Source organism: Cupressus sempervirens, chromosome 8 (genome assembly GCF_028749045.1).
Source record: "Cupressus sempervirens isolate cs-2001-9-10 chromosome 8, ASM2874904v1, whole genome shotgun sequence".
Taxonomy (NCBI): domain Eukaryota; kingdom Viridiplantae; phylum Streptophyta; class Pinopsida; order Cupressales; family Cupressaceae; genus Cupressus; species Cupressus sempervirens.
In genome coordinates this window covers 839443755-839463565 of record NC_143125.1, presented here as the reverse complement: position 1 = coordinate 839463565, position 19811 = coordinate 839443755, and the positions used below count along the sequence as shown (strand labels likewise).

Genomic DNA, 19811 nt, shown 5'->3' with positions numbered 1-19811 from the left:
TCATAAGACCATGTAAGAATTTGCCTTAGGGAAAAATTCACCCAAGAACTAAGAACTCAAACACAAGCACAACTGTAGACTAGAAAGGAGTATGATCAGAATAATAATGTATTTGATTCAATATACATGAAAGTACACTAGGAGTGCCTGCATATAAAGGCCTCTGAGATGTATCTAGAATGCCTAAGAATCAACATCATAATAAGTCATATAACCAGGCATATGTCCACCAGATATGGGTTATCCTCCATTAAGCATGAAAGTAAGTGTGATGATGAGAGGATAAACCTACAAGGGTGTAACATGCAAATTTATGTTGTAGACAACATGTGCTAAAAAGGGAGTACAAATGATTGTGCTTTCAACATGACAACTCAGTGAATGATGCAAACTCTGATGTTGTAGACACCATGTGCTGAAATAGAGTTGCATACTTTTGTGTTGTCAACATGACAACACATAAAGCTGTACAAACTCATAAGTGTCTCACAAAATAAAATAATAAAATAATGTAATATAATAAAATAATACATTAGCCTAAGTAAACTTTAGTGTAAAGAGTAACTACGTATTTACACTAACACACCCCCTTAAGTGCAACTTAGGGGAATGCCCTTAAGCTTATGAAAACAAGGATGAAATGCATAATGGGTCTCGACTATTAGGCCATGCTAGGTACCCATGTACATAATGAAATGCAATCTCTCATAAAGTAGAGAAAGAGGGAAAACTTCATGGGAAAAACCCTCCCCCAAAAAGAAAGATGAAAAAACTAGATGCATGGATGGATGGAGTAATCAAGATCCCCCCATTATGACATAAAACAAGTATAGGCTCCCCCCCCCTGGCCCCCAAGAAGAATGCCAACCAGCATAGGAGAAAAATGAGAAGAGGAAGAGAGACAGGATAGGCTCCACCCTCCCCAAAGAAGAATGCCAACCAGTGATTTCTCTAAGTAAGGAGCTAGTCCAAGAGTGTAGAATGATGTTTCTCCCATTTGGAAGAAACAAAGGCAAAGGTACAATCCTAAAGATGTATGGTGGCCCTGAAACCTGCTCAAGTGTCCCTATGTTGATGCTAGTGGTCACCCCTTCAACCTATGCTAAAAAGAACAATTACAGATCTGGAAAGGATGTTTGTTGAACCTATTCCAATGAATCATCTGTCTCCTCAACTGATAAAGATATCTCTGACAACTATTGTACATAAGGATCCATAATCACACCAACCTGTAAAGATTGATCATGTAGAGAATGGACATGAGGGTTAGAGTGAGCCCTTGCAACAATTGTAGAAGGATCATGTTCATCAAAGAGAATATGTAAATCATCAAGGCTATCTCCCAAGTTTGCAATGTGTGACTCCATGAACAAACCTGCAATGTATGCCAAGAAGTCATCAACAGAAGTTGGTGCTCGAAGACAACATGTACCTTGTTGTGCTAGACCTTTCATTGTGGCAATATAAGCATGTGGACTATACTAATGTCGTGACCTCTCGCTAAAACTATCAACAGAACCCCACATGTTTGAATCTGTTGAAGCACTATCATCGGTGTCCCTATTAGTTTCCACTATGTATGAAGTGCAGAGAGGAGTAGAGGATAAGATAGGTGAACTTTCCTCAAAATGAATATCCTTCTCCACAAAAATCTCATGAGTCTCTAGATCCATAAGTCTATATGCCTTAACACCATCTTCGTAACTAATGAAAGTACAAGGCCTAGGTGTTGGTGCCCTGCATCCCCTAGAAGATAGGTTTGCCCATGCTGGACAACCAAAGACTCTAAAGTGACTCACAACTAGTTTTCTACCACACCATGCCTCAAAAGGAGTTTTACCATCTAGGGTATTATGAGGAGACCTGTTAAGTATGTGAGTATCACTACTAATGGCTTCAACTTCTAGTGTAGGGTCAAGAGACTTGGCTTTAATCATGCAACTTGCCATGGACTTAAGAGTTCTAATCCTCATAGCTGCAACATCTATCTTATGCAAACTAAATGCTGGTGGATTCTGAAGATCAATTCCCTCATGTTTGCAAAAGTCTAATTCTTCTATCCACATATCTACTTTTTTTGTCCATTAGTAGAACCTTGGTAGCTTTCCTTGATTTCTATTCAACATGAATCTTGAAGGCTAGAAGCTTTTCCAACACTTTATTCTTATGGAAGAAAATAGATCCATGTGAATCATGAAAACTCATCAATAAAGGTAAGGATGTAGTGGCCTTGGCTGACTGATGTCATTGCAAAAGGTCCTACTAAACCATGTGAACCAACTAAAGAACAATTGGTGCTCTAGAAGATTTGCCTTTATCATATTTCTCCTCAAGATGCATATTCATTGAACATGATGAATACTCTCCCTTAGAAAAGTTGATGTTCAGTAGACCTTTGACCATGTGTTTTGAGAAAAGTTGCTAAAGGTAGTAGAAGGCAAGATGAACAAACCCCTCATGCCATAGTTTGTTTTGTGAATTAGAGTGAGTTAACAAGGCCTGAGAAGGAGACTTAGGCAAAAAGTGGGAGAAGGAATAAAGCCTCTTGTCATGATTGACTTTCCCCATTGCAACCAATGAATAATCTCGTAGACTTTGTACTATCATTGAATCTAGAAGGAACTCAACTTTATGACTATCTCCAAGGTGAGTGATTTGGTAAACTAAGAGGAGATTGGAGCTAAGGTTTGGAATGTAGAGAATATCTTTGAATTCCCCATTTTCCATTTCCACATGTCCTTTCCCTTTAATTTCCATTTTAGTATCATCTCCCACAAAGATGTGTGGTACCTGTGACTGCTTCAACGAAGAAAAGTCTCCCTTCGAAGAACCCATGTGGTAGGAGGCACCTGAGTCAAGTATCCATTCTAAAGAAGAACTTGTGTTTGCCATAAGTGCTTTCCCTTTTCCCTTTGAAGAGGTTGGAGTTGAATCCTTGGAAGTACCTGGCACTTGAATTTTGTTCTTCTTGAGTAGGTTTTCCAACTCATTGATTCTTTTCATCTTGCAGTGATGCTCATCATGATTTGTATTTTTTCAATAAGCACAAAAAAGTTTGTCCTTCTTTTCATTACTTCCCTTCTTGTTGGAAGAAGAATTGCCTTGCTGTGAGGAGGATTGTTTTGTCTCAGATTGTGATTTTTTCTTCCACTACTTCTTGTTGTTGTTGCTAGAACTTCTTCCTCCTTGACTTGATTGGTTCTTCTCACTAGCCACCAATGCTTTGGTCTTTGATGTTGTGATAAGTCCCAAATCTATCAAGTGAGATTGTTCAATGATCAACATTTCTACAAATGTATCAAATATAGGCTTTTGGTAAGCACTTCCCATGGTCAACCTATGAGTATTATAACTCAAAACAAATGAAGCATACTCTGAAGGTGGCCTCTTTTGGATGTGATGGATCAACTTTTCATCTTTCATGGGATTTCCACAATCTTTAAGTAGTGCCCTATACTCATTTGCTTTGTTGATGTAATCTTGAATTCTGTCAAAGTTCTTTGGACCCAAGAGAAGTAGATCATCCTCAATCTAAAATCTCTTTTTCCTCATCCACCTTACCATACAATGATTCAAGTTTGTCCCATGCATGTTTGGATTGCATGAAACTAGCAATATGGAAGAAGTGATCTCTATGTACACAACTCCTGATAATTCCTAAAGCACGATTGTCTATAATTTGCTAGCCAATGAGTTTGTTAGCATCAATGGGTTTTGGAATTGTACCATCAACATAAAGATTTAGATCTTTTTCCATTAATCTACTCCATACAATATCTTTCCATGTAGAATAATTGTGTGAAGTTAGAAGTGGACATTTAGGTTAACCCATGATACAAAAAAGTAAAAGAGCATAAGAGAGACACAAGAATATAGCACACACAACCCCTTTTCACTCAATTAAAAGACACCCCCCCCAAAAGAAGAAGAAGAAGAAGATGCTTTTGGCACTTTATATGTAGTTCATGTACAATAGGCCACTTGTCAAAATGTACAAAGTGGACTTTTGATTTTTCTTTTTACAACTACCTTTTGAGGCCCAATCTGTCACTAAGCACTATAGCTCAGATGTACAATAATTCTAAAAAGTAATCAAAGCATTACAATGCAGAAAAAGCCCTAATTCTAAAAGTGAGATTTTTGTTCACACAACCCTATAATCTAACTATAGATCTGGAAAGTAGATGAAAAATAATGCATTTTCAAAAAAAATGGAATCTATTTTTGTGTCCAGATGAGCTTGTACGGAGTGTTTGAAGTTGCAAAATATAAGATGAGCAAGTATAGTCACCAAAAAATGTAATTTTTGAAAAACCTTTGCATCAAAACTAGAAAATAACACCGCCACTAAAAAGTTTAGGAAAATCTACCTAATTTCAAGAAAAATTGCACCTGATTTGGAGTCTAGATGACCAAGTTGTGGCCTCACAAAGTTGGGTAGCCAAATTAAAAAGCAATCTAAAGAGGGGTTTGGAAGGAAAACTACTAGCTTAAAATTGATGGTCAAATGGCTGTCATAGCACTTATAAAATGCTTGGTTTTGATAGTTAGATGGTTGTAAAATTTAACCTCACATCTAGTTGACGTCAGCGAAAAAAAGTCCCCTTAGTTGATGTGGCACACTGACCAGACCGTATGGTTGATGATGTGGCAAAAAAACATGGATGCACACATGTCATATGGAAATGCACAAGTGGCAATCGATCCTTGCTGATTGGGACTTCAAGTTGGCTAATGACATGTCACTAGTTGAGAGCAAAATTTTTGTTGACTGTATCAGAATAAATCCACACTAGAAAAGCAAAGGATGTCACTGGAAAATGATGATCAGACTGGAGACTAGTGATCGTTAGATATCATTTGCAGGCTAGAGTTTTGAAACAACACTTGGCCAAAGAATTTAGTGCTACCGCTAGGGCTACTTTTTGGTCATTGAAAGTTCAAACTTCTCGATGTTGACTAATGAAAAGTGCTTTAGCCAAAATAGAGAAGTCTAGCATCAAAAATCCAAATGTGCAAGGCTAGAGATATCATTGCAGGAGTTGGGAGTGCTCAGCTGAAAAGCAACGAACAAGATCTGGCATCGAGTTTGGAATCTACAGATTTTTCATGTATGAGAAGTTACCATTAGAGTGTAGAAGGTTAGTCCCACATTTGTGGGAAACCAAACTCTTAGGCACTTTAAAAAACAAATGTCATGGGCTCAAAACAAAGAAGCCCACTAGAATGGTGGCTATTGGTGTTTGAAGGGTTCTGGTCACCTTGGCTAGATTTAATGTTGAATTCACTAGAAAATATAGAACATGTGCTGGTGTCTACCAAAAAATTTAGAATATTTTTTGAAGCACAAAAAATATTCTACCCAAATTGTAGGGTCAGGGTGTGACTACTCGGTACCTGTACCAAAAACTTTTCTCTACAAGGTTGCCTGGCCTAAATTTTTTTTTTTGAAAAAATACAATTGAAAATGCAAAGGAAAAAAATTCCAGATCTAAGTAACAATTAATTAGATCTGCAAAATGACCATACCCATGTTGCAAATTGGGGCCTCCAGGTGTCGATTTATTAAAAAATTTGCCCCACGATCGACTTTGGGCTAGGGTAGCTAAATTTATAGCTGATTTGCATTGAATTGACATTCCAGATGCAATGGCAAGGTTTTTTCTGGTTGTAGATGCTCCCAATTTCTATAGTACTTCAGATTTAAGTTGAGGTGATGAAGCAACAATGGTCTTGAACGACTATGTGTAGAGAAAATCTCCAAGCTCTAATACCATGTAAGAATTTTCCTTAGGGAAAAATTCATCCAAGAACTAAGAACTCAAACACAAGCACAACTATAGACTAGAAAGGAGTATGATCAGAATAAAAATGTATTTGATTCAATATGCATGAAAGTACACTAGGAGTTCCTATATATAAAGGCCTTTGAGATGCATCTAGAATGCCTAATAATCAACATCATGATAAGTCATACAACTAGGCACATATCCAGAAGTTATGGGTTATCCTCCATTAAGCACGAAAGTAAGTGCGATGATGAGAGGATAAACCTACAAGGGTGTAACACGAAAATTTATTTTGTAGACAACATGAGCTAAAAAGGGAGTGTGAATAACTATGTTGTCAACATGACAACTCAATGAAATGATGCAAACTCCAATGTTGTAGATACCATGTGTTGAAATAGAGTTGTGTACTTTTGTGTTGTCAACATGACAACACATAAAGGTGTGCAAACTCCTAAGTGTCTCACAAAATAAAATAATGCATTAACCTAAGTAAACTTAAGTAAGTGTAAATAGTAAATACATATTTACACCAACAGACCAGGCAAAAACATTGGTAAATTCCTTAAGTAATTTAGTGTACCTTAATTTTTCAACTTCAATATAGAATTTACCCAAATTAATCATCTTTGGGCTTTCTTCTGTGTCAATAAATTTAACTATGTTGCATTCCCTAGACTTCTCTATCTTATTGACAATACTTCTATGAGGGTAGTTCTTCCTATCAAAAAGGTTTTCCAAATTTACTAGTGTTGTGATGTGGAGCCTAATCAGACTTGGAGGTTTATTCAGTGCAGTTTTCTCCCCATATTATTTCTACAGGGTTTTATGGGCAGCACCCCCAAGATGGGGTCAAGGGGTAATGCCTCAAGTGTGCTCCCTATCGTAGTACATGGTGGGGTCGAGGGGTAATGCCCTCATGGGGGTTTTCGGGGGCAACACCCTCGAAGCCAAAAATGACCTTATATTGTAAAAGGCATTTGCTGCTATTTTCCTATTGGATAACTTATTCTAGACCTAATTATGTAAGTGTTAAAAAGCTTGTATAAAAGGGCTTATGGTTAGGGATTTCATAATGTAATGGTGATATTTTAGCTTTTTGTGATGATATTGAGCTCTAAGGGATTGTAGATTGTAATCACTGGATAAAAATAATATTGGTCTTGTTGTTGGTGGACATAGACTAGGGATTGGGTGAACCACGTTAAATCCTAGCATCTTGTGTTCTCTTATGTGTGATCTATTATTTTTTGATATTGGTTATACTTGCATGTAACTATTACTTTTGTCCGAGGTTAACCCTAACAAGTGGTATCAAAGACAGATGGTCATTATTATTTTTAAATCTAGAACATCATTTTTTTAATGATCCTCTACAGGAAGGTCTCACAGTTGAGTGGGAGCGATGACAGACGAGGGTAAGCTGAGGGTTCACTACTACATTTAACCTCATTTTTCTACCAAAATTTTCAAACCCATCAACTAAATAAGTTTATTTTGGTTGAAATATTAAGGCAAAAATTTCTTTTTTTTACATGTAAGCCCTATGTTGCTCGAAATTTTGACCAACACGAGGGTGTTTCAACCAACACAAAGCTTGCATATAAAAAAAGAAAGAAAATTTTCATTCATTCACATGCACGGGTAAAAGAGAAAAACTCTCATTAATTCGTGGGCAATTCTAAAGTATGAGCACGGGCAGGAGAAAAATTGGACTTCATTGGCGTGAGGACGAAATTGCCTGAGCATAGGTAGAAGAAAAATTGGGACTTCATTCCCGTGTCTTGGCTTTTCTCATTGTGGCTCTACTAAGAGTAAGGGATTTTTCTAAAACATGGAGAAGATCATAGCTATTTGTTTTTCTATGTTGGATACATTTAGGCTTCAGTCCGTGGATTCCAAACCTCTGGGTGCCAGGGAAATGGTGGATGACCTAGTTTTGTATGTTGACCATTTGATAACTTCTCCTACCTTGGAGCCTGTAAATGATGTCAATGTCACAATGCCGCCTACCCAGATTTTGGGGAAACAAAATGTGGTATCATCCTATCAAGTTGGATCATCTAAGAAAATTGATGAAGAGGGAAGCGAATTCGTAGAATGCAGGATTTACCAAGAGGAAGACATCAACAAGAGTATGGAAATACCGTGTGCCTGCACTAGCAGTATGAAGGTATCCGCATTCGCTTGGAATCTCTATTTATTACTATCTTTCTTGTTTAACTGGTTGACATATGAGAAGGGTTTGTCTATACGGTTAGGTTTTTGTTTTGGCCTGATCCGCGAAAACCTTGAAGTAGGACAATTGAGGCTGTGTGTTTGTGTGTGGATTGCCATGTGAATAAGATGCGAGTTCTATTCAACTAATTATGTTTCTTAATGCTTTGGTGAGCATAGATTTATGTATGAAACTAAGAGCTCTTTCGTAAAACAATCAAGGTCATTAGCACATGACTGAGATTTGTACAATTAGTAGGCTTTTTGTTGTTATTGTAATGGATACCCCTATTTTCATTGTAATCATAGAAATAAATAGATGATTCATGTGCTCATAATCTTATAATTTTAGCTTGACATATAAACAAATTCTTAAAATAGAATTGTCTTATATCTGCATTGTAAAAATAAAATTGACTTCCATGTTCCATTTAGGTTGAATTAATTTGAATGCATAGCAAATCCTTTCCTCTTTCAACTTTATTTAAAGACCTACATTGTGGTCTATACATAGGCAGTGTGTTGTTAATATTTCTATTTATGGTTTGGGATTAAGTGGTTTGAATTTTTTTATGTTCAGTTGAACTCTGGCAAGGTTGTAGTAGTTGGACTAGGGGTTCGTAGTAAGGAAGGCAACACCATTCTTGATAGCTTTAAGGAAGGTGAGCATGTTCTTCTACCTGAATATGGTGGTAATGAAATCAAACTAGGAGACAAAGAGTAAGTTTGCATCATTGGATATTTAATTTCTTATGGTTTTAAAGCATGATTTGTGTAATGGGTGCATTGTCTTATAAACAAATTTTACTATATAAGCAAAGTTCTAAGAAATGACACTAAATTTGCAGATTATCCCATGTATAGATTTCTCTAATGTAGATTGTCATCTTTTGTTGTCAATGTTGGAAAATTAGGTATCACTTGTATCAGGAGGATGACATTCTTGGAATTTTGCAAGATTGAATTTGGCTACAGATAAGGTCTGCAATTTTGAATTTAGCAGTTAGGATGAACTATTGCATCAAGGAAAGCTAATTAAGATTTGGAGTTTGAGAACATCGCAGATGATTGATTGTTTTGTTTTCATAGTATTTGTTTAAGCAACCTAAAAAATGGAATGTCATCATTGACATTATTCATGTACGAAGTTTTTATTGTGTATTTTGGAAAAATAATATTTAATATGAACTCAAGCTATTTCAAAAAAATCTCTATTTCAAAGTTCTTTTGATGCATGGAAGAATAATTTTATAGGAGAAAATACACATTATCTAGGAAATCAGACAAGGCATTAAGTTCAAGTGCTTCTTTAGAGAACAATTGTCAATGGAATTTAATGTTGCATTTAAGATTGTCTTGTTATGTAGAACAAGCATGAGCATGCACACAAACATTTTTTTCCCAAAATGTTTCCCCGATTAATGATGATCACACATGCTATTTGCTTTCTAATATTTCTCTACCATGAAATCACGTCAAATGTGGCAAATGTGCATGCACTCATATACATTTCAAATCTGAAATCTATTGAAAGAGAAAAATAAATTTTTTTAGTTAGTATTGAATGTGTTTTCTCTTGTTTCCTTTATGCTTCTTATTTCCATCCATCTTATCTTGATCTTTCAAGACTCTTTTTGAAAGCATGTCTTGAGAGAAGATCTATTTTTTTAAAAGCAATCATGATTTAAAAATAATGTAACATGAATAGATACTACAAATCATCATTGTAATCATCATGAGAGACAGAGATGTGTTGTGTTTCCACTATTGGAGATATTCAGAAACTTCTTGACTCAGGGTTCTATTAGTTGCTGTCTCCTGCAATCTCCGAGTCTCTGAAATTTTATGCTTCCTACCTGAAAACTTAGGGAAAAACTCATTAAAAGAGAAAATAGAAGCTAAATAATAAAATAAGCTTGCATAATGTTTCATGCTGGTGTTCTTGATGCCACAAAAATCCATGCAAAGTAATAGTGTGATCAGGTCTGCTGATAGTGTATACATTTGGGCATAAAACTATTGCATAACTGATTTTTGTATAGAGAATTGCTTTAGTGATTACTGTTCTTTATGACTAATTTTTGTAATTTACTATTATTGTTTTCAAAGTTCCACTGTTAGTCAAAATGGTGTCCAAGTACTTGTCTCCAATTTTTGAAAATTAGTTGTGCTAGTACTGGTACCAGTCTTCAAGTACCCTTGTCTCCTGGAGACCATGGTAATAATAGATTAACCATCACTTTTTATCCTTTGAAAGTCCATTAAATTTTTTAAATGAAACATCTAGGCCTGTGAATGGCAAAAATAACTTGTATCATCAAAACCTTTCTATACTATGATGTATAGAAAGAAGTTCATGGGATTGCTTTTTCTTTATTCAAATTTGTTACTTTGCTATTTTAAAACACATTAATTCGAGGGTGAGGATATATTTACCAAAATGTATGGCAATAAATTGTGATGGTAAGCCCCCTGCCAAAATCGTGGTTATTGAAATTTTTACTGTTTAATGCTTCCTTTAGTTTGTTACAATAGCATCTGATATGTCTATAAGGAAATAATTTGTTGAAATTAGAGTAAATTGTAATCTCTTTTTATGTTAATTAACTCCAAGATGACATATGTAGTCTTCCATGAGTGCCAAGTGTTCCATTTATTCTCATGAGAGATGGGTTCTCGTGAACCACACACTATTCATGAAGCCTGGGTCAAATTTGACTCAAAAACTGCACAGTTGAAACATGGTAGCAATATCACAATATTTTGTCACTCTCCTTTCAAAAATTAGTCACCATTATATGCCATACAAATCAAATCCAATATTAAAGAGTTTGTTTGTCATACTACACCTGCTTTTGTCCCTACATTTCAGAAATATTTTTTCTGAATACAGGAGATTGATTGGAAATTTGAATGTATGCACAAAAATTTAGGAACTACATGCACAGAGCCTTTTATTCTTAGGAAACACTATTTTATTCTTGTTAAAAAAGGCTTCTTGTGATATGGATTGAATTAGCATTTTCATTGTGAGTTACTATTAGAAATTGATTTCCAAGATATTGTGCCTACATGTGAATCAAAATGTTTTAGTACTGGTTATTTTTGTTACTTTTCCTTATCAACAAACTGGAAGATGAGGTTTGATTACGCTATTTAGATAATGTTCTGAAAGGAAACAAACAAGGGCTTAAGGTTGTTTCTACTTTTCTCATTAATCGAATGAGTTTTTTTTGGATGGAGACCAAAATTTGTAGAAGAGAGAGAGGTTGAAAGAAGCCTCATCAAAGAACTAAAATGGCACCTAAAGAATGTAAGGGAACAACTTGCACTCACCACTAAATTTCAAAGTGCACCATTACTAGCATAGAAGAGTAAAAGACATCAAGAGCACACATTCTGCTTCAGATTGATGCAATTATTTTCCTTTGTATACCATATTACCCTTAATACAATTTGTTCAATTTTCTTTAGTCTTAATCATATTACCATGTATGCAATTGATGAAAGTCACAAGGATATATTGAGGTGCTCATCTGAAGTCCTAACCAATGCAAGAAAATCACTTGTAACACTACATATCAAAAATTGAAAATCATATTCCTGGCTGATATTTCTCACTTATCACTCTTTAAAAGATCCATCCGTGAGGAGTGGGGTTTGGGATAAGCAGCAAGATTGAAATCAAAAGACTGAAAGAGAACTTAAAAATCCCAGATCCACATAAAATGGACTTAACTTTCTGCTAACAGTAAGGGATTTTTCTAAAATAGGGAGAAGATCATAGCTATTTTTTTTTTAGTGCATTGGCATATGAGAAGGGTTTGTCTATATGATTAGGTTTTTGTTTTGGCTAGATCAGTGAAACCCCTTAAGTAGGACAATTGAGCCTGTGTGTTTGTGTTTAGATTGCCATGTGAATAAGATATGAGCTCTGTTCAACTAATTGTGTTTCTTAATGCTTTAGTAAGCACAAATTTATTTATGAAACTAAGAGCTCTTTCATAAAACAATCAAGGTCATTAGCACATGACTGAGATTTGTACAATCAGTAGGCTCCTATGTCAAATCAAGCTTTAGATGAGCAAAAATAGGCATAACCACTATCCATGAAGTCCATCATCATCAGAAATCCAATAAAGAATACCTTCTATTAAGGTTCCTAAATTGGATGCATTTGTAGAAACATAGAAAAAAGCACATGTGCATTGATCTATAGACTTTGAGTGGCTCTGTGGATGTTGGAAGGGAGCATTTAAATTTATTAGTCTAAACATATTTTCATCATCATAATAATCATCAACCATACATCATATATCTATTAACAATCATAAATACTAGTAGAAGCCATATATCATGCATCCATGTCTACATGACACTCATACATAATCATAATCAAGTAGGAATCTGCATCTTGTATTATCCACATTAACATTATAACATTATAGATATATGCATTGTATAGGTCATCTATGTTCATATCAAATCATTCAGCCACCTATCATAACACATTAACCACCACCTACATCATCTCAACAATATTGAGAACACACATCCAGTCTCTTATCCTCTCGAAGGGATTGCCACATCCCCATTAAAACTTAGCCAAAATATTATACCCCTTACTGAGTGATTTTGTCACGCAGTTTGTAAGGTTTGCTTAATATAATCGAAGTTCTATAGTTTTATAGTTTTAATATAAATGAAGGACAGTAAGACAAGTCGATACATTGGGTAGGCTAGCTGACTGGACTTGAGAGAATAGATAATGCTGATTGGATTATGTAACATAATGTATGTATATGCCTCTAATAAAGCATTTGATGAGGACCCTGAAAAGGTTGGAATATCAGTTGATCCATGATCCCACAAGAGATTTAAATAATCTGGACTAAGCAAGAAACAATAAGGAAGGAATAATAGGAAATAACTTCTACAAGGAAGAACAAATTATGGACGTTCAGGAGGATTAGTGAAACAACAGAACCAGAGGTCCCCATAGACCATGGATAGATCGAGACATTTCTAACTCAATAGGAAATCATTTGTTTGCACCCTTGAATAGGAGAAATGAAGGGGCATATGGAGGAATCGGTCAATGGGAATAAGAAAAGAATTAAATAGAAAATGAATCATTACATTGAAGAGATCCGTCAACAGTGGAAATTGGAATGGTCTACATGCCAATAAAATAGCAGAAGTAAGAATATCCATCTCCAACTACACACACACACACACACACATATATATATCCAAATAGCATACAGATTTATATAAATAATGATAAGTATGCAAGAAGAATTTGTTTATTAGAAATTATACATTCAGATTTCCCAAGCACGATAGCACCTAAGGTGGGTGAGAAAAGCGAGAGGGAATCCACATATACATACTTTGTCAATGAGTTCAAGAGGAGTTCCCTTTCTGCCTACCCACCCGAGCTTATGGTAGTCGATCACCAAGGTGGTAAGATACCATCTACGCCATTGTAGCACTTGTCAACCAGCTTTAAGTATACAACCCACCTTCAAGTTTAAGAGTGGCTAATGGCCCTTGAACAGTGATTCAAATGATTAAATATATGATGAAGGATATAATAGCCCGTGACTACTGACTACAATAGTGGCAATAATAATAAAAAAAAAATCATTATAGATTGATGATGATGGATTCTCTTATATGTTGCCACTGTAGAGTCTTTAACAGTGCACTTAAAAGCATAAGATATGTGAGTGTTAGGAGTTACAGAGACAGTGAATAAAATATCATTTTCTGGTCACTGTCTAAGATCAAATTGGAAGTAAGAACTTATCTCTTCGATCCATTCTTAGTTCTACTCATCTTAGCAATTACTATATTTGGCATATAAGTAATTTCATATAGCTAAATTAGAGAAGGCACTGTAGTGCAGAGACCAATAATTCATATCAGAAATAACATTCATATCTACCATAAGATTACAACTCCAAATCAGAATAAAAACTGTTTAGCTATAAGCAATATTATAAGTTCATCATTCATGTATCAGACCAACATAGAAAAACTAGAATACCAAAAAATCAATAAGGGCTTGATAAAAGACTTAAGAGTTGAGCATAAGTCATAGGCAAAAAAGAAGTAATTCTACAAACAATCAGTCCAAAAACACAGATGACTGGACATGGGACATAACACAAACATGTCACATGATTTCTTACATGCGACAGAGAGGACAATTTTGTCAACAAATACCATTATTCAAAAACTACAAGCAGAGAATTTTCTGATTGAGTAATGTAGATTGAGTTGTCCAAACATCTATGAATTGCAACTTGAAATGTGGAAAATTGCAACTTGAAACAGGTAAGAAAAATAAAAGAAGCGACTAAGCAACAATTGTAGAAAATAATACAGAGAGTTATCTACATCAATTTATGAGTTACTGGAATTTTAAAAGTCCATGAAGAAATGTTCAACTAAGGTGGCTTAAGAGTCTACTTCAAAGAAACCTATATTCAAAATTGTCGTAGTCTGCGCACAATATCCAGAAGGGAGAGGCAAAAAAAAAGTCTTTAATCTACTAATTGTAGCAAATCATGAAAACATGTTTTGGTTGAGCAATGCAAAGTACATCTGAAACAAAAGATAACTAATATCAAGTATGAGATCCTGGAGACACTATCTACACAAAATTTCCATGCATCCTTTTATTGTCGATGACACAAGATTCTATGGTGATTTAATCACTTCACACCTCTGCAGTTTGCTCTTCCACAATGGCATTCAAATTTTTTAATAGGATGCCCCAAGTCTTCAAAATCAATTCCTCAATCTTACATTACATATGATCCACAAAATTAAAGTTAGGCTTACCCAACATGCAAATATCTATAACATGAAGCTAGATGCAGATAAAAGTGGTTGCATGGTGTTCACTCTTCCTCACATTTGTGCCACTATTCATAACAATCATGTCTTTTTATATGGTCAGGCCTCTTTTGAATAGCCAAGTGCCAATGATTATTTATTTCTCTTTTCCATTAATCCTATTCATTGGGTTGCCATTTTTCTCTTCATTATACCACTGTCAGTTATATATTTGATCTTCTAGGTAATGGAATAGATGATTACCATTGTGTGATTTTTCAAGTGCAGTGGAGTTGGGCATATTTCTGAAGGTTTTCATTTTTTGATATTACTCTTATGCCGAGTATTCAGTTGTGTAAAGACAATCACAGCTGTGTAGAGACTTGAGTATTTAATAATGTTAATGGAAAATCAATAATATTGGTGAATGCATGTAGTTAAACAGAGCTAAATTGTTTGTAGTTGGTTTTGATTGTATGCCTAGATTGATTTTTGTCAATTAATAACTTGATGAGTAGCAAGATTCTATGAGGAGCATATTTAAGAGTTTGAGGTAGGTTTTTGTTTTTAGTATTTCCACATTCAAAAAATTTCCTCTTACCAACCATGCCTATCTCATGTCCATGTTATTTCTCTCTTCCTTTTATCATATTCTCCATAAAATCTCAATAATTTCTCAGCTATTTGGTTTTCAACATTCTCTTTCCATTACTTTATGATTATCAGTGAAAGTTGAGTATACTCACTAGGAAATTAGGAACATGTACATATAATGACAAGGTATGTAGAATGTCTTCATGTAGTTATACTTGTGAATCTTAAGTTGACATGCTCATATTTAAGGCATCAGTAATTCATATCTTTACAGCCTTAGAAGTCAGTCAACTCCCTGGGCACAGACAAGGGGAATGGGCATGAATCATCTATTATTTCTCTACTTCTATTAAGTCATTAACCTTGGTTGTTAGGAGAGCTTTGATAATCCTCTAAGCAATCTTCTAGCTCACATTGCCGATAAAAAAGGTAGTGAAAGTAATGCAGTTATATTGCCATCTTCTTTTAGGGTGTGTCCTTTCAAAAGTTAGATATTGGCAAGCATTGGTATGCTTGATAGGAAATAGACATTAAACATGGGTTCTAACTCCATATTTATGGATCAGTCATAGTATCAAGGAAAGATGGCATTGGATTATCATGATGACTACATCTTGAATTCCATATGTGGTGCTAAATCAATTAATGTTGAAAGGTTTGGCCAAGACAGTTTTAAAGGAACCCAGAAAAATGATAGGCTACAAGAAACTCCAGTAGATGTACAACCCTTACTTCCATTATTTCAAGATAATGTTGGACAATTTGGATACTCTTCATTAGCAACAAGGTTTCTTGCACACAATATCAACAAGACAAAAAAGGAGCCAACTACAATGCCAATGGTTAATGTAGATACAGAAAAAAATAAATTAAACCTCTCCTTTATTATCTTCAGTCAACATGGGGATAACTATCTCTGATAATAGGGAATCCTATGATGTACAATGGACTGACATAGCTGGGTGTCATAACACAAAAATGCTTGAGAATTTAAGAAATGATCTTATAACTTCTATTGTTGTGATATATGCTTTTCTTTAACCAGAAATCTTCAGCATGACCCCTTGTTGATTCTTGAGATATGCACTGTTTGACATTTGTTTTTCAATTTACTAGGGCATTGGATGAGTCTTGGAAGCACTTTACCTATATTTACATCTCTTTCTTAATGAATCTACCATTCTAATTTAGCACATCAGTTTTAATCCAAGATCATATCAAACTTTCAGGTTTTCTTTCTTGTTTGTGATTGTTCCAGAATTAACAGGAATAGGGTATGGTAGTATGGATACTTTGGTTTTTAACATTGCATTGCACATAAATAGTGAAATGGAAGAAGTTCTTACAATAAAAATCCAATCCTAGGGATCACCTTCTGGTGTAGTGGTTTTTTGGTTTCACAGTAAATGGTGCAACTAAGGTTCAAATCCTTGCTTGGTCCAAACGCTATTAATGTTGGCTTGGGATCAAAAGTGGGTCCTAATCCCATTGTTTACCTACCAAAATAAAATCAATCTTGAAATCCCTTTATTGGGTTTACTTTCTTGAATATTTTAAATTGGTTGTATGTGGGCGTTTTATAAATCATTTTTTGAAAATGTACTTATAACTTCATGGATTCTTTGAGACATTTTCTCTTTTTCTCCAGTAGAACTTCCCAGAATGTTAGTTATGTGGTCACTAAGTCTTGGTCATCCCAATACTATTGTTCTTTCCCTTACCAGGGATAGGCTTTTAGGTTCTTAGTTTCTATTTATAGTTGTTTGATAAGTTTCATGGTTATTTGATCCACAAATTATGTTGTCACATGTTTTCAAGTTTGTCATTCTGAATCCTATTATGCATGCATGTAACAACATAGAAGATGGAAGATAGGTTGTTGGAAAGGATTATCATGTTTTGGATCACAAAAATGAGCATGTCGGATTGTGCCAGCATCACGTACTCCAAAAGGAAATACATCAGATAATTGAGGAAATTGATCTCAACTAGCTGGTGTTGCTAATCAACCCACATGTTTAAATCCATCCTTACTGGCACCTCCCTCTTCCCCAGCTTCATTTACAAATTTAGGCAATCCTTCTACCATTCAGTCACCAAATGTTTTCTTGTCTCTGTTTGCCAATGTTTGTTCACCTGGTGGACCAACATCAACCATGTTTGCTACAGGACCATATGCACATGAGACTCAATTGGTATCACCTCCTGTTTTCTCAACATTTACTACTAAACCTTCAACTGCTCCATTAACTCCCCCACCCAAATTAGCTCATCTCACAACTCCATCATCCCTAGATGTGCCTTTTGCTCAATTACTTGCATCTTCATTAGATGTAAAAAATGTTAATAAGGAGAATGGTGTGACTTTCTCATGCTCTCCTTATACAACATCAGGTTATGTTGCTACAAGTGATCTTCAAGCTGCATACCAACTATATCCAGGGAGTCCTGCTAGTCAACTAGTATCACCAAAGCCAAGAGTTTCTGGTTCTGGTTCACCATTTCCTAAGCTTGAGTATCTTGGACATTGGAATGCATCCTTGGCTGGTCAAGACACCTTATACAAGTATGAACCATCCAAGTTTTACCATGACATACCCTCCCCTAGAAGTTTTGTGTTGTCACAAGATTCATGTCATTTTGACTCTACCAAGTCGGCAGGGTTATGCTTGGATCAGTCTCAGCCAATATGTCAGTCTGGGGGAAAAAATTTGATTCTTCCCAAGAAAAAGATGATTTCTCTGATAATGGTGAGCATGCACAAAAAAATTGGCATATGGAACCCAATAAACCAGACATGGAACAGATTGAATCATATAGAGCATCCTTTGGATTCAGTGCCGATGAAGTTACAACTTCTAATCGTGATGTTACAGAAGTTCTAGGGGATAGCCTTGGGACACAGAAATTAGATGGTGTAGAATTTGAAGCCTTTGACAGGAGAAATATAAAGACTAAAACACAGATGACAAATGGAGCTTTCTTTGATTCTGGATATGGAGTTTTATTGATGGATCACAAAGGACACAATCTAGAGGGACAAAGCATGGGTAATAAAATTAACAAACTTCCATCTCTATTATAGTGAATATCTAATATTCTTTGAAAATTTTCTATAGTGGCATTCTCATGATTTGTTTGCAGTTAGTGAAAATTCCTCCTTTTATATAATATAATGCTCTTTACTTTTATTAAAAGAATATGGCTAATATCATTTGTAAAATTCAGTGCTCTGTTGAACTTATTGGAGATGAGATTGAGATTACAGTACTGGAAGATGGGGAACTGCATTTAATATTGAAAGCCTGCATTCTTCCCTGCAAATTAACAAATTTCTCTATTTCTTTACAGCTAACTCAAAACATTATTGGAAATTAGGAGGAAATGAGGCCAACTATGCAAGTGAAGCAAAAGATTGCACTGAAGTTGATATACTGGAGAAATTTTCAAGGCTTGGAGAGTTCAAATTTGATGAAAAAATTGGAACAGATGCATCAAGTTCAATTATAGAAAAGTGGACAAGATATAAAGAAAAAAGGACTGCAGAGAATGGACTAAGAGGTCATGAATTTTTTCGCATGAAACAACCACAAGTAAGTTGTAATTGATAATGTGATCTCTAACTCTTTCCCATTTGTTAGGAGAAATAATGGATATACTTTTTAAAGATTTTTTTTTAGTGGTTTTTGGGAGGGCTGGGAGGGTGTTGAGATTGAGAAGCATTCACTCTCTGTTATGCACTTCTAGTTTCTTTATTGATCTAGAATTGTGTGCCTTTCACAAAGTTTGAACTCATTTGAAATTGTTTTTTTTTAGTTTTTAACTTGTAAACTTCGAGACTTTGAGAAATTGAATGAGTTACTATTTACCAATGGAGTGTATTTTTGCTTCCACAAACATGAAATCTTCCATGGCAGGCTTTTAATGTGGTATGTGCACTATTACAAGTGTTTTTGAGATTTGCTTATACAGTGCAATATTCTCTTGCAGACTATGCACTATAGCACATTGCATTGGCATGTCAACTGTTTGCATTTATACTATCTCTTTTCGAACGGTGACTGTATCTTCCCACACACACATACACACACATATATTAACTCTTAGTGCAGCATGATACTTTAATGTGTAGTCATGAAACTTACACATACAAGTTTATACCTCTGGCAACCTATACTTAGCACACTGCTTTGGCACTCTCACCATGTACATTTAATCTCTTTGCATTCCCTTATTGTGTATTAATTTTTGCTTCTAGTGTGTCGTACATGGATTATAATATTTAGTGTTTAATCTTTAAACTTGCTTCTTCAATTCTTTTTGCAAACCTATCATATTAAGGATGACTCTTTCTTGTAGCATCAA

General features: G+C 35.1%; 1 pseudogene; it reads left to right on the top strand.

Moving 5' to 3' along the window:
• The first annotated feature begins 7623 nt into the window (after window positions 1-7623).
• LOC149545029 (uncharacterized protein At1g76660-like) lies at window positions 7624-19084 on the top strand (annotated as a pseudogene).
• Window positions 19085-19811: the final 727 nt, after the last annotated feature.